Raw genomic sequence first — 16,055 nt, 5'->3', positions numbered from 1 at the left:
CTCCCCAGAAAATATCAGGATTTCCCAGCTTGCCCGTGCTTGCCAGGGCCCCACAAGGTGAGCAGTGCCCTTTTCAGAGGCTGGAATAGCCTCAGTCCCTGCTCTTTGTGGGTGGGTGACAGGGTTGTCGCTGGGAGGGTGCCAAGAGGAGCATCCAGGCCCTGCTTTCAGTGACCTCCTGCACTTGAGCGCTTGTTCCAGTGGCTTACTGAACTTGTTTGTGTAGCACCTTTCACACCACTGGTGAGATTCCCCAAAGATCACAGAGATGTTAACAACAAATCACCTGTGTCAGATGGGTAATTTGTGTCCTGCTGTGCTGGACCTCTTTGGTTAAGAGCCTACCCCAATTATTACTGTTTTTTCCCACTGACAGAGCAGCCACATGGCAGCTGAGTAAGGCCACTGCAGATGCTTTGGGCTTGACACAGAAGAGCAAGAGCTCTGCAGTCTCTGGCAGAAGACTCTTTCCTTCTATGAAGAAAAGCTCCTGGTTTTTCTTTTTAAATACTGGACAACATTGTCTATAGAGGTCTACTTGTACACCACCCACGTGACCAGAAAAACTTTGTGTTGCTTATGGAGCAATTTAAAATGCTGGCATTTCAGTAGTTTATTTCCTTAAGGCAGACGTGTAAATCTTACTGGGGAATTTTATCTTTTATAGGAGTAAGAGTTCTCTGAGGGAAACTATTTACTTTTTCAGAGCCAATTGCAGAAGCATATTTTTGAGACAATAAGCTGACTTTCCTCTTTCTGTTGCAGTAAATAAAATTATCAAGTAAAATGCAAACATTAAAGACAGTGATTAGAGACAAGCAAACTTACCTTTGCACATTTCTAGCTGAACAGAAGTACTAGTGATGCGTTGAAACCCCAGCTTTTCAATTTTGCTAAAATAACACAAGGTTAACCTATGAATTGCAGCTGAATGTGAAATATAATTTCTATAAAATGAAGTAACTTTAATTATTTTAATTGCAAAAATTATTTTGTGCTGCATGCATGTAAATGTGGTTCCCAATGGTGCCAATGAGAAATGAGTGCTTAGATCTTTAGTTTTTCCTTCTTTGCAATGTGTGCTTTCAATGATAATATTTCTTTATGCAATTTGTGCTTCCTGTAATAACTTTCAGAACTTTTCTCTCCTCAGAAGTCAGATGTTGCGCAGATCAGAGTGCATTATATAGTTGATGATTAAGCATGTCTATCCAAATGAATGGCAGTTCTGCCTTCCCCTCCCTGGTGCTGGGTCACAATGTTTCCCTTTAGTTCCAGCATTAAACAACTGTCAATATCAAACACCATTTGCTTGCACATTGGAAGGCAGAAGTAGAAGTAATAACAAATAATTGTGCATAGATGGTTTTTTAATGGCTGAACTAAACAAAGGCTTACTTCTCATACTACAGTATTCTGACTCACGGATTTACAGCTCTTCTTCCTGCATCTCCCAGGCTATAAGAGTGAGAAGCAAAAAGACACTGAGCAAAAGTGCCACAGTGGCATTTAACCTTTGTATTTTGATAGAAACAAGTTTGAGAGGTGGTCAGATTGCATCTCTTGCATCTAATGAGTATTTGGATTAAAAATGAAAATGCATTGTTCAAACCAAAGCTTTTTGGTTTTTGAGTGAAGAGTCAGCCTCTACTAACTTCTCATCCCTTTGGAAGAACTGCAGAAAACAGTCACTATTCCAGTCCTTCCTACCTCCTGCAAAGATATTATCAGACAAATGCTGTGGCACTATAGCAGCAATGTAGCAAGGTCTCCAGAAAAAATGCACATCTTTCTCTTATCTTCTTTCCTCTGGGAAGTCTCTGTTACTGCAACTGGAAGCAGCCCCCACAACAGCCCTTAAACAAACTGTTAGCTGGCATCATGCTAAGCTTTACGGAACAGAATACTTTCACCTGAAAAATTTGGGATGCTTTGAAAGGAACATTGCTATGTAAACATTCTGTAATGCACAGAAATAGCTTTTGCCACCCTGGTTTATGGCACTTTTGTTAATGCTTCTCCAAGTAGTGGCCACTCTATCATGAAGCTCTTCCACTTGAATGGTTCCCAGAGATGATAAAACTACACCTGTATTTAGCTCTTTGTGGGCAGACAACTTTATAAAGCTGAAACTAAGGACTTGTCAATAGAAAGTTCATGGATAGGCATCTTCAGGATGAATTTAACAGGATTACTTGGTCCATTGGTGTTAATCAATGGGAATAACAGATAAAATCTTGATTCTGCCAACCCTCCTCTTCTGGTAGCAGATTTATACCTGCTAACTTTATCTTGGGGACCTACATTGCCATTACATCCTACATACTGAAGGGGCTTCATCATCAGGCTGTGCCTATGAGTAAATCTGAAAGGGCAGTGCCTGCCTGGGCTGTTATATGGACATAACATCAAGGATAGTTCTGAATGGATTTCCAGGGAAAAACAGGCTGTAGTACCAAAAAATTGGTAGGATGTGCCTATGGACATTCCATATATTCCTATCTTTTCATCTGCGCAACATTTTTATTTAAAACTTCTTGTCAATCGGTATAGAAGCGCAAAGCTTAGCTCTGCCTCAGCAGTCAGGTAGGAATCTCTTAGCAAAGAGAACACTGTTTGAAATTGTGTAATGCTGTAAATACAGTCATTATCATACCACAGTGGCTGCAAAACCAGTATCAAAGGGGAGAGTGTGAGATGATCAAGCACATCTATCCAAATGAGCACCACCGATCCCAGAGATCTCTGTGGAGAGGACTTGATATAGTGGTGGGCAGGGGGGAACCCTGCTGCCCTCGTTTGAGAAAAGGCTCAAAGGCAGGAAGAGGGCTCTGGACACCTGGTGTATCAGGACAAGCTTGAGAAAAAATTCCATATAATTTCACAGAATTCCATAGAATGTCACAAAAAAAAAAACAGGGAAAGTGGTGGGAGAAGAGAGGGGGGGAGCAGTAAGATGGGCTGATGCCTGGACTTCAGAAGTGATGCCTGTTTCAGGGGTATATCACACCCCATAGCAGAAAGGTGTCATTTGGCTGGAAATCCAGGACTAGAGTGCTGAGGAGCAATATAAAGGGCCTAACAAGCCTGTCTTCTTGACAACAGGCGAAAGGTTCCTCCTTTCCACCATCTGGAGATAAGGGGAATGGTCTGTACATCCAGTGGAAATCTATTTTGACAGGCTCAACAGCCTACAGTCCTCTTCCTCAAAGCCCTGATGGGGTTTCACCCTGGACCAAATTCAACAAAGACCCTCCTGATCCATTTTGTGCAGTTGCTCCAATGAGGCTGAAGAAAATTTCTTTCTGATCAGCCAGAGTGAAAATCACCACTGTGATTCTGTACTATCACCATAATTACAGATAGCCCAAATTAGAACTAGAGTCATGCACAGCTGTTGAATATGGTACTGAATATGCTAAGTTTTTCACTCTAGTAGTACTCTATTTTGTGCTGCAGAATATTTTGATGTAAATGGGAAGTTAGTGTTGATGTTGGGTACAAATGCTATGACTCTCAGTAACTGGAATAATGTACATGTCTGCAACTGAGCATTTTTCAAAGTGACTGCTTTCTGCACAGGTGTAAAGGATATGTTTTGATGAAGAATGTGTTTCTTTTTAGTTGGTTTTTAAAATGGCAAATGGAAAGGTGAGCAGCTCTCTGTAAACAGAAACAGGATACATAGAGAGATTTCTTTTAAACTTCATTATGACACAGCTTCCCTACAGAAGAAAGGAGGGAAGGCATGGAAATTAAATCCGGTTAAGGCATTTCAAGTTATGTTCATTCAACACTGTAGGCTCAGCTCTGCTCTTCATTTGCATTTAAACAAGGAAGTTTCAATAAAGAAATCGTTGAATTACTTGGGAGTGTCTTTAGGGCAGCGTGAAAAGACAGTGAAAACTCTTCTGTTCATTAACCACGGCTGTAGGAAGTTTACTGAGACCTCTGGCTACATTTTGGGAGATGCAGGGAGGGTCCACCCCAACAGCACATGTGTAGCTCTAGACCCAGAGTAATTGTGTTAATGTGATGAGACTTAAACTGTTTTCATTTGCTTAGATATTTTGCTGCATCAGGAGTCTAATTAGAGCTTTGTTTTGTGGAAAACTAAAGAATTAGGTTAAAAACAGGTCAAGAAGGAATTATCTCAAAAACACGCATAATAATCATTCTTAGTCAAATTTTAGGACTTCTGATGGACAACTGTGAAACTGGTAAACTCATGCTTTCATGAATTCTTCCCTCTCTTTCTTTATGGAGATGAGCAGCCTTCTTTAACTCCTACCTGATGAAGTGAAGGGACTCTGTGCTAGCACACCATAGCAGAACTTCATGGTGCAGATCTCCATTAGCCCTGGGTATGTACGACACTCCAGAGACCTCATTAGACTTTGTGTCCAGAGTCCATAATTGCTCTCCTTGGCAAGTTATTAACTGGCACTTAATTTTATAATGGTGCTGAACTTTGAGGCCTGATTGTTTTGTTCTTGAATATACCATAAAGGTATGTTTTAAAAAAAAAGGTGATGAGGGGTGGGGGGGAGGGAGGGAGGTTATTTTCAAGAAGTCAAATCTTTACAGGTTTTTTAGAAAGTCAGGTTTTGGAATAGAGTTGTGCTAACATGCCAAGCTATGGGAGATAGGATCTGTGTCTTCTCTTTTTTTTTTCTGCTTGTCCAATCCAGTTCCAGGGAGTTTGCTGTTTTGTTTAAACTCGGGTTTTTCAGAGCTGTAATTATGTAAATTAGTTAATGTTATGTTTCTGTGAGTGAACTGCAAACAATTTTTAAAAAAGGATTATTCTATCTTGTAGATTAGTTTCTGTGTCAAGACAGCAGGCACTGGAAACATCTCTGGTTTGTGTCCTTCAGACTGTTAGCATGCAAGATCTGCGAGTTTGTGTAAGGGGGGCATACACAAGGACCTGACAAGCAGATGTGCAAGCAAGTCCCTCTGCTCCTCCTCTTTAATCCCTCTGATCACCTTGACTCTGGAAGGCAGTTAATACTCAATACTCCTATATCTGCAGGTGCAGTTTTGGTATTAGAGATGATGGCAATTCCTGACAGAAAAGCCTTTGCACACAGCTCAGCAACTGGCGTTTGGCCATTCCAGATCTAACTTTCATCTGATCAAAAAATATGCTATTTTTTAAAATTAAGCAACTTTACAAATGTTAAATATCTTCAGCTGCGAGGGCAGCTTTTTGAGACCTCAGGTTCACGTATTACATTGGTGGTTCTCTTACACGCTATAGATTTTCCTGTTTGCTTATAAAAATATCTGGGACTGGCAGTTTTTAGTCATATAGTTAATTTATAGTGTCTATAAGTCTCCTGTCAGCTCTATCAGTAAGAGATCGATAGAGTCAAATATTTGGGTCTTGCTAGGGGTTTTTTCAAAAATTGATGTGGGATTGAGTAAAGAGGCTGGGAGGTGGTTTTTTTATGAAAACCATCACCAGAACAAATGTACCCATCTGGATCATCTCTTCAGCTTTCAAATAGGATTTATTTCTGATTCCTGAACACCCTCTATTTCTCATTTATTCCTCTGGCTGCTCATGTGAAAAAGAACAGACACAAATACCAGGAAGATGGGACCCTTCCCCAGCCATAAAAGCAAGGAAAATTCACAGGAAAGGACAAGAGAGCTGCAGTTTAGGTCACAGTCCCAGCTGTCTGGAGGGCATGTTCATGGTGACTCCATACCCTGGTCCATGACCAGATAGGTACGGTGGAGAGACAGCAGTTTTGCCTTGCAGAGGAAGACACAGTGCACAACCATGATGGATGTTGAGTGGGCAGGTACTGAATGGGGAAGCATTCAACTCTTTGCAGCTTCTCAGATTATTATACAGCAATTAAAATAGCTCCCCCCATGTTAAAACATGACACCAGATAACAGGACACTCTGACTCATTAAATGGACCCTTGCCAAAGTAGTTTCTGGAGTGTTCCAGTTTCTTGCTTGGGTCATGATGCTAAATCATCACTTGCACTCAAGTTCTATGAGCCAGCTACTCACAGGCTGAATAGACCCATAAATATATCTGTGCTGGCAGCTACATTTTAAAAGGTTTTCTACAAGCATTGGGCTTGACTTTTAAAAGCAGCCTGTTTCTTTTGCACAGCCTCTCATCTTCAATGCATGACCCCCTTGCTGAAATGTGGTTGTGAAATATGGTTTTCCCTCTCACCTGCTAGCAGTGGGATGCTTTCTGTGCAACTTGGGTGTAATGGCAAAGTATTTCATTCCTGTTGTTTGGTGATTTAAGGCTCTCAGCAGCAGGCTGTGCCATGATGTGCCTCTCTCTGCTCTGCTTGCCTGTCTCTTCCCAGGGGAAGATGCCTTTTCCATCTGCGTAGGGATTTTTTTAACCACTTGCACTGCAAATGCCTATGAGAGGGGGGCAGACACAGGGATGTTTGCAGCATCCTCAAAGTGGTCCAATGCTAGATGCAAGTTTCTGCACATTTATAAATGAAATAACCTTTTAATTATAGGCCCACATTTCATACAACTACTCCACTTCTGAGAAACCAAAAGGAAAATAAATTCTGCCTCACCTGACTCCAGGGTAGGTTTTTCCTGGCAGGTATCAGTAGAATCACAGAAAGTCATTTGCGGGTATGACACCAAGCATGTGCAGCTTGCACCTCAGATTTCTGGATTTATTTTGCCTACTAGACATTGTTTTTGTTTAGAGTAACTTTTGTAACCAGCAGTTTTCACTTATATTTACTCACTATGCTGTGTTGCTTAAGGAAAATAAAAGTAGGTAGCAGACAGTTTATTAATTTAAATTAGTATCAGTTTATTAGTTATATCAGAAGCTAGAGGCGGTCTGCTAACTTCTCTGGAGCAGGCTGGCTTATCCACATAACAGGTGCCCCATGTCTTCTCTAGTACCGGTGATGACCCTCCTAGTTCTAAGGCATAATTATAATTTCTCATATGCTTTTTGTTTTCTGTCAGCTCTTGAAGTATAGCAGAGGGGTGTCATGAAACTGAAGGTGTGAGTTTGACCACAGCATAGGGTCACACATTGTTGCCTGTGAGTGCAACAATCTTCTTGGAAGATTCTGCTGCTTCAGCCTAGGCAACCATTCCTGGCACTAGCTAATCCATTTTATCTGTCCCTGGAGCCACATTTGGACTTTGGTCAGGAAGAACAGGTTGATTCTCTCTAAAAGAGGACCCAAAAGCGAGCACTGATGCCGTGTGGATGCTCAGCAGACCAGGACAGAGAACAACCTGGAGAACTGAGCTATCCCACAGTGCTGATGTGCAGAAGGCATGGGACTGCCCGGAGCTGCTCCAGGAATCAAAGTGAGCAGAGGGTTTCACCGGCTGGGAATGGACAGAACACGTGTACCGTCCCCTGCTGTCTCACAGGTCAAATGGAAGTGCAGCACAGGCAGTGGGCCAGTCCTTCCTCCATTCCTCCATCAGGAATCTCCTCCTAGGAGTAAAAGTGATCCTCATTCAGAAGGGAGTTTCTGCAGCTCCTCCTCAAGAGACAAGAGCTAAGTAAAGGTTATGTGCTTATGTTATGGCGTCTTGAGAATTTTTTAAACACAGCTTTGGTGCAGAGCATACATGATTAGAAACAAAAAAGTTCTTTTAAGAACCTTGATTCAATTGAACATTCATGTCCAGAATGCAATTTATGGTCCAATCCAAGAGAAAGAACTGCTGCAAAGCAGGGCAGGGAATCTATCTGAGTTGTGAGACCCCAGCAGTAACCTCTACCCCACTTACAAAAGGCAGGGCTCTTGTGTGCAACTCTGCACTGAAATGCAACACATTCCTTTGCCCCATGCCACATCTCCAGGTGTTGGTTCCTTTTTCTGAGCTAAGAACTGACACTGAGCTTTATAAAGCATTGTGCTCTCATCTTGACAGGCACTTAGAGAAATTCCTAACAGGTAGTGATAGATTCCCTTTGCTCCCATCATAAATTTGCCCTGCTTTCATGCTGTTCCTTATTTTCTTTGATAATCCCAGTCTAAATGTATAATTATATTCATTCTGGCTGTGCAGCCAAGGAAGCACTGACTTCCCTGTTCTGATGAGAAACAAGAGTATTGTTTGATATTAAACAGTATGTTGTTTTGGTGCTTTTGCTGCTTTTGAGTGTAAGGATGTCAGAAACAAAGCCCTATAATGGGATAATAAATAAACTGTGTTTTCCCTTTGCTGAAATAAAGGCACAGTAGTGTGCAGTACATTAGCTCTCAGGGGTTTCCAAACCAACAGGCAGACAAGCAGTGGGATTGTTCCCTTATACATCTTTACAGAAGATATAATCTACTCTTCAGATTTCTATCTGTCCTAGATGTTTCTTCCTTGTTTCATTATAAGGTCAGGTCTTCCTGAATATGTTTCTTTAGGTCGGTTAATTAAAAAATGTTATATGTTTAGTGAAATAAAATGCAGCACAGTCTCAGAAAATGGATTGTTACTCTGGGTTAGAATGTAACTGTGTACTTTTTTAGACAAAGTTATTGTGACCTGGGCAATATAGTGATTAAAGTTGTGTTTGAAAGACAGAACTCGTTTTTTTATACGTTGTTGTTTTAAGACATGAATAATTAAAGTCAGACCTCCTAAGACCAGTATCTATGCTCCCATATGGTCTTCAAAGGCTCTTGAGCATGCTCAGTTCCTACTTACTTCAGTATGAATTTGACAGATAAAGACTGGAGGATTAAAAATCATTATAGCAGGCTGATCTATGACTAATACAACTTATTAAGTCTGCTTTTCTACAATACCACTGTAGGAATGCACAGCAATTCCAACTTTAGTCCATGTTCCCAGCAATTCCCATCCTCCCCACCTTTGCCCTTCTCCCGTGCTCCTCTCTGCACCCTGTCCTGCAGGCTGTGTGGCTGCTGAGGGCCATGGGTGCCCTCGCCGGCATGTTGTACAGCCCTGCTGGCCACTGCTTCTCAGCGCTGGGGAAAAGCTCAGCTCTGACTGCTTCTCCCTCAGCTCCGTATAAATGTAATCTCGGAGTTACTCCTGGCTTTCCCAAGGCTGCATGAACTCTCTGAGACATCTCTCCACCTGTGAGCAGTTTGACTGCACCTGGTGCACAGATCCACAAGTGGGAATGTGGAGATGAAAGACTGGCAGACACACCATGAGTTTGTAGGCCCTGCAGGAGGAGGGTTTTTAGGAAACCAGGGTGGGAACACCACACATTCAGCAAAACCAGGAAGAGCATGCAAGTGGTACGACGTGCAAACCGGGAAATTAACTCAGGCAAAGACAATGAGTCTGTTATTGTCTGTTTGCTCAGTTAGAGCAGCAAACGTTGTTTGTTTTCTGTGCCAAAATGCACTTTCTCCTCTTCCAAATTTTACAGTAGTTTCTCTGCGTGTGCTTTCAGTGTCACAGCAGCTTTACTGCTAGAGCACCTACCATAAGCCTGAGTGGCTTTAGCCATTTAACCATGAGCTACTGCTGGACTTTGTTCGCTTTGACGCACTAACCTTTGGCCAGCTGAAGTAGGAGAGGAGCTGGCTGCTCTTGGTGAAACATGGTCACAGTGTACCCAGGGTGGAACCTTTTGTAAAGTGCCCTTTAATCAGCTCCAGTCATCGTTAGGGGTTGTAATGATTTAGGTTTCATTGATAGTTTCAGTAAAAGAGCATCTGAAAGCACAAGGTCTGTCCTGCTGCTTCTCCATGACCTCTGAAATCCCTGGCTGAGGTCTCGAAGCAGTGGACAGCTGGGTGCTGGGGACACAGCGTTGACAGAGGCACCGGGTGTGTGACGGCTTAGCAGGGCACAAGCCTCCTTCTGCCAGCCAGCTGAGGAACAACCTGTAGGTTAGTACCCACACCTGATGGCAATATTGTGGTCATGGTTATATTTCCTATGGTATTTAGGAGGGCTTCAGGCTGTGTCAAAAGGAGTCTGGACAGTGAGAGACCTGTTTCTGTCTCTTGGGAAGTAGTAGATGCCCTAAAGCGCAATGTAAGTATTCATTGAGGAGGTGGTTATGGAAAGTCTTGTTTCAGAAATCTGTCTTCTTAGTCACTAGATGCCGGAGACCGGCTTATGCTTTAAATAGGAAAGTTGATCCTTTTGTGAAGCTGACTATGCTCTGAGCACGACAGAGAATCCCTGTTAGAAACAGGCAGTCATTGTGGAGGCTCCTGTTCTTCCAGGTCACCAGTGTCCTCCTGTGCTGCAGAAGTGTACACAGCATGTACAGCAACCTTCATGGTGTGCTCCCCAAGTGCTCTTTTAATGTTACGTTTCATCTTCTAAGGCAATCAATAACAGACCAAAAGTAACCTTTCAAAGTGTATAAAATGGTTTTCTGGATTAAATGCACAAAGACAAAATATTACATTTTTTCCTCTCTGAAATGACATAGCTCAGTGACTGCATAAAGAAATTACTTTTTCTTTGTTGGCATCATTGAGGCAATTTTAATCCACTTAGATTTCATTTCTAGCAATAATTGTTCCCAAAAGAATTGAGAGTTTCCAAAGAAGAGCAGTTTAAAGCCTCAAGATAACCTTACAACTTTCCATCGGTCTTGTGGTACATCTTCAGAAAATAATTTTCCTTCACTTTTCAAAGCCCAGAGATTAGAACAAGGCAAACCTCACTATCTGATAGCTTTATTTGCATTTTCTGGAATGTAGTCTCTTGTATATACCACCAGTTTCATACCATGAAACATATGAGAAGTCAAATTAAAACCCTGATGTAATATAGTTCATGTCAAGCATGATGATGTGGCACCAAGAGTGTATTGGCTTCATTCAAATAAACTTATACACTAACAAAATTCCAACCACCTCTTCACATACACCCCTAAATATAAACAGAGCCAAAACTTTCTTCTACAGATAGAAAATTCAGACCTCAGAGGTGACGTGGAAGTCTTAAGTATTTGGACAGATGACAATCTGGTGGTTGCCACATTAATCTATGTACTAGACAGCAATATATTACTGTTAATATAATATATTAACATATATAATATATACAAAATTAACATATATATAATTATATATATAATTAACATGTATAATATATATAATATATATTAATATATTCATATTCAAAGATTCTGTGCTAATCTTTTGGAATACTTGCCAGTGAGGTGGCAGGAAAGGCAATGTCCTCATATATAGGTCTCTGCTTACCTCCAGTGGTTCTCTGAAGTCAGCACACAGCCTTACAAAGGTCAGATTTCAACCATTTTAGCTCTCATAGAGACTTTCTCTGGATATTTATTAAAATGCTTACTTGGATATAATACCCTATATGTATTCCCACCAATTAAATGTACTTCGTCTAGGAGTGAGTTTACCTTGCTTATTTTTAGGAAGGGCAAAGTCTTTTAAATTTCCTGAGAAGATTTTTAATTTTTAAATTTTTTTCCAAAGAAAGGGAGTACCTCTGCCTGGTTAGGGCCATTTGTCACTCATTTAACTCATTTTGTTGCTTGTCACACTGACAAGCTGCAATTTCCTGTTTAATTGCAGATTCATCCTTGCAAACAGCTCATATCTCAGGTGCATGGTGAACATTATTTCTGCCCCCCAGCTGAGAACACTAGTTCACATGGGTTATATTTCTGCTAACAAATAAAACATGCTAGGCTGTTTTCCCTGAACCCAAAGACAGCACAGCAGACAACCTTTTAGATGAAGCCTTCTCCTTCCCCCCCCAAAACAAGGTGGCCTCAACCACAGGGCCTAGCTTTGGCAGTCCAAGTGTCCACATGCATCCACCCTGCAGAAGAGATCTGCAAGATAAACAGGGCAGAGTTGAGAGTGCAGACACTGCTCAGAAGACCTCATTTTGTGGGTCCAGCCCCTCCTTTAGCCAAAGTATCTCCCTGTCTCACGACCATTTCATGTAGCTTCCAAATCTGAACTTAAAGATTTAGTTACTGCTAGCTTGGAAATGTCCTCTTGAAAATACAAACCTTCTCTTAGAGATAGGAAGTGTGGGGCTTAGGTTCTTCCTGAACGAGACACATCTCCTGCTTAGGTGCTGCCAATGACTCAAGAGTGGCAGATCCTGGGTCATTGTAGAGACATTTTCTTTACCAAGAAAGGGGAAGAGCAATTTGGCTAGTGGATTTAATAATTATAGCCATTCAGACCATTCTTTTCATTCCTAAATATTTCATTTATTATGCTCCTTGAAATCAGGGACACTGCCTGGTTTATCTTGTCAAACATCTATTGAGGTATGTTATGTCAACAGTACTCTGAGATCTTTCTTTGAGAAAGAAGTATTTTATAGCAGAAGTGTAGTTCTGTAAAAAATATCACCTCACTGTGATTATTGAGAGCTGCCCATTAACACAGCCTTTAAGCACTTTCAAGTCTAATTAGACTGGCACTACCCCACCTTAGATGACCTGGGCAGCTCTGGCAGTCAGGGGGATGATGTCTGGGAGCCCCACACCAGCAGTGGGCCCCAGCCCAGGTGCAGCTGCAGAGGTGAAAGTGCCCTTTTACTATTTAAGCATGTTTGGTTAAGGTGAGCGTTTTTACCACAGGGTTGCAAAGTTTCTCTCAAGAGTCGCTTATGTTTCTGTACTGTGCAAGTGGCTTGGTATAGATGTAGCTCTAGGACTTGCCTGTACTGTAGATAACATGTTTGGTGGAATAACAGGCTAATCCATCCTGTTTCCTACACTGCAGAAGCACATCTTAGACTGGCAGCCTGGTTCAAGTCCCCCCCAAACCACTGGCTCAGTGTTTTGACTGCATGGCTGCAGCTTGTTTCTGGTACAATGTTGGTTGCTGAGAAGAAAGCTCAGCTGGAGGCAAGTCTGCAGCCCCAGTCCTGCCTGCCCATAGGGAAGGTCAGCAGTGGAGAGGAGCAGACAGGATACAGACACTGGCAGAGGAGGAGCCAGAGTGCTGTGCTGAGGTTAGGTAAGGCAAGGGCATGTGACAACATGGGCGAATCCATGCTGTACCACATAGACAAAGTCTGCTGTGAGATGGGCCAAGAGATGTGACCCCACTCCTGACTCATGGCAGCATCCACCACTGATGGGTGACTCAGTCACAGCAAATATCTTCCTTGTGAAGCCAAGCATGGTGGTGGGATAAAGCTTAGTGTGCTTAACACAGTCTTCTCTGGTAATGATGCCTTCACTGTGCATGCCAGTTCAGACTCTGCCAACATCATCAAAAGCTGCTTTTTCTAATCTTGATAATAAATCAGTTTTCTGAGAAATGGAAGTTGTGGATATGTAATAAAATATAATATAAGAGATGCTGGAGTTAATGGATATTGTAAATTCCCCAGCAGATCATTCAGTCTCCTGTAGTCTAAAATATTCCTTCATGTTACTGGGAGGCAGAAAAATAAATTTGCCTTCTCAAAGGAAACTCTGTCAGTTTCCTTACTGGATAACCTCTTTTTACACACAATTTCTGTGTGATGCTTATTGTTTTGTTTTCAATAAGACCTTAAGAATGAAAATAGAAAAGCTTATGCCCTGACCAAAGATGATGTCTGTTGGCTGGAGGAAGAGATTTTCCCTTAGTATACTTATATTCTACTGTGAGCTGTAAAAAAGCAGAGCAATTACTGGAAGAGGGGAGACAGGGACTGTGTGTGCTAACCACACTAATTTTCATACCCTGATTCTGAAAGCCACCTGTAAATAGAAGTTTTGAGGTATTTATTCTGCTTGTGAACATGTATCACAAAACTCTGTGGTTTTCTTTGCAAAAAGGCCCTGGAAGGAATCAGCAAGAATGTTGTTTGCTAGGAACCTTTTAATTATCAAAATTGGTTGGTACATGGTTGGCTTGTGCTGGTTGGATATCCCTGCTAGCCACAAGAGGTGGCCACCAGGTACCTTTCAGTGACTATTGAGCTCACGCTACTGCGCTGCCCCTCCTTCCTTGATTCCTCCAGGACCTTCAGCCTCTCGATAGCTACAGTACTAAAATTCACCAGCTGCACACAAACTTATAAAGAGTTGCAATTTGCTGTTCTACCCTCTGGTCTCTCAGTGAGCTCCTTGGTGTTACAGAAAGGCTGTCATTTACTCCACTGTGGAATCTCATCAGCCTCTTCAGAGGAGCTGTGCTGTGAAACCAGATTCAGCAAGTTTTAAAAGAAACCCTTCTCCTGTTTTCCCATGAATTTGCTCAGTGCCAGTGACCTGACAAATGCTTTAAGCCAGCAATGCTGGCAGAGGGACAGGTCCCACCCTCTTTTACCCCTCTGCCAGCACAGGTGCTCAGATGGTGTGGGTGGGTGCATGGTGCAGCTGCACAAACGCTTGTGGCAGCACATGCAGAGGCTGCACAGGGTGGCTGCAGTAAGGACGGAGTGGTATCCTGTGTAGACAGCACCTGTTTAATGTGTTGGTGAAGCTGTAGGGTGAAACAGTGGTCTGGAGCAGCCACATCAGGCTACTGAGGGCAAAACCTTTTTCCTATAGAGTGTTTTATTTACCCTAGGACTGAAAGGCAATTACCATATTAACCTCCCTTGTAGATATTCAGAACCCACCCTGTATTTATTTTAGTGAAAAGCAAACATGCCGCAAAAATGTAATGGCTATGGCTATATAAAAGAAAAACTTTGTGTTTTGCTGGTTTCCTTCTGTTTCGTGTGCTAATTAAAATCTATTACACTCCATGGGTTTATTCAGTGTCTGTCTTCTTACATTTTAGAACCTGAAGCCTGCTTTCAAGTTTAAATGAAAGCACAAAATTCTACATGGGGAAATTGAGCCTGAGTGTTACAGTGATCTTCTGTGCTGGCTTTCATTGCAGAATGACAATAAAATGGTTTCTTGCTAAAAATAGAACAAAACCTTTGCCTAGTGACCGTAAAGGTTATCAGAGCAAATCCCACTGCCCATGAACCAGAGAAGCCTAAGACTGAAAAACAAAACAGGAAAGCCCAAGGTGTCCTTGGCCAAATTTCCCCCTGTTGGTACTCCACCTTCAGGTCTGTGACTTTGTCATCTCCATGGTGGGATAGGGCATGTGGCTGGCTGGCAGAGTAGATGGGGAGTCCTTCTTTAAAAGGGCAATTCCCTGTAATGCGGCAAGGTAAAGATCAAAACATTGACACAGGTTATGCGTAGAAGGAGTTGGGTGTGAGAGAACTTGGAAAGCTGTACCTGTTAAAGATTTTATGTTCTCTGAAGGATCTCCCCAGGTCTTGGTCTGAAACAGCTTAGGAAAGTCAGGAAATGACAAAATCTGCTGTATTAACTCACATTGTATAAGAACAGGTGTAAAATAACATGTTATTAATTTAAATAAAGTGGTGTTTTCCCTTTAAACATTCAAATAGGCAATAAAATTGTTCTATAAACATGTGGGAACCTGTTCCATCAAATACAAAGTGGTTTTGTTAAAAAGAGAAGGAAATTATAGAAATGGGAAAAAAACGCTGTTTGTTACACAATGAGATCCCAATTTTTGTGGCTGTATTGTGACTGATATTGGGTTTATGTGTGAATATACTGATCAAGACTTTCTGAGATTGAGGTTAGAGACCTTGCAGGTGACTCTTAGATTCATGTGTCCTTTCAGTGAAATATTTTATTTGGTACACTCCCTTCTCATTCTACTGCAGTGTCTCAGAAGTTTTGGAAGACCAAATAAAACCATAAAGGCTAACCCATTGCTCACTCCTTACTCTCCCTTCTCATTTCACTTGCTTGCATGTCTGCACTGTCACATAATGCTAAGTTGCCATCATGAAATATCTCCTGAAAACCTATTTACTATCATAATCATCAAAAGTACTCACTCTTATCTGGACAATGACATCACTCCAATAAAATGATGAGCCTATGGTCAGCCTCTGGATCTCCCAAAGCATTTGGGCTTGATCTTTCTAAAAATCTCAGAAGGCAGATCCAGTGCTTCATTACTGCTTGTCATCACACCAAGGAGCCCAGTGCATTCCATCTGTAAAGGCCAGTTCATGTGTCTGCTCGTAGAAGAGAGACAGCTGAGGGGAAGCACACCAACTCGTTGGAAGTCTTTTCTGCATCACGGAGAAGGTCCCCA

The 16,055-nt window shown here is 41.9% G+C and overlaps 1 protein-coding gene across 6 annotated transcripts in view; it reads left to right on the top strand.

Moving 5' to 3' along the window:
- The window catches only part of RBM47 (RNA binding motif protein 47), a 76,566-nt gene that overhangs the window by 36,968 nt on the left and 23,543 nt on the right, over window positions 1–16,055 (top strand). Inside the window, exon 1 of one of the 6 annotated variants that reach the window (XM_032109310.1) lies at window positions 9,693–9,848. The exons of the other annotated variants lie outside the window; for them this stretch is intronic. The gene's annotated coding sequence lies outside the window, so the exon portion shown is untranslated. Of the gene's footprint in view, window positions 1–9,692; window positions 9,849–16,055 lie in introns of those variants that run through there. 6 annotated transcript variants of the gene reach the window in all.

The sequence above is a fragment of the Corvus moneduloides genome, chromosome 5 (assembly GCF_009650955.1).
Source record: "Corvus moneduloides isolate bCorMon1 chromosome 5, bCorMon1.pri, whole genome shotgun sequence".
Classification (NCBI taxonomy): Eukaryota; Metazoa; Chordata; class Aves; order Passeriformes; family Corvidae; genus Corvus; species Corvus moneduloides.
The sequence above is the reverse complement of the archived record's forward strand: the minus strand, read 5'-3'. Positions and strand labels throughout refer to the sequence as shown.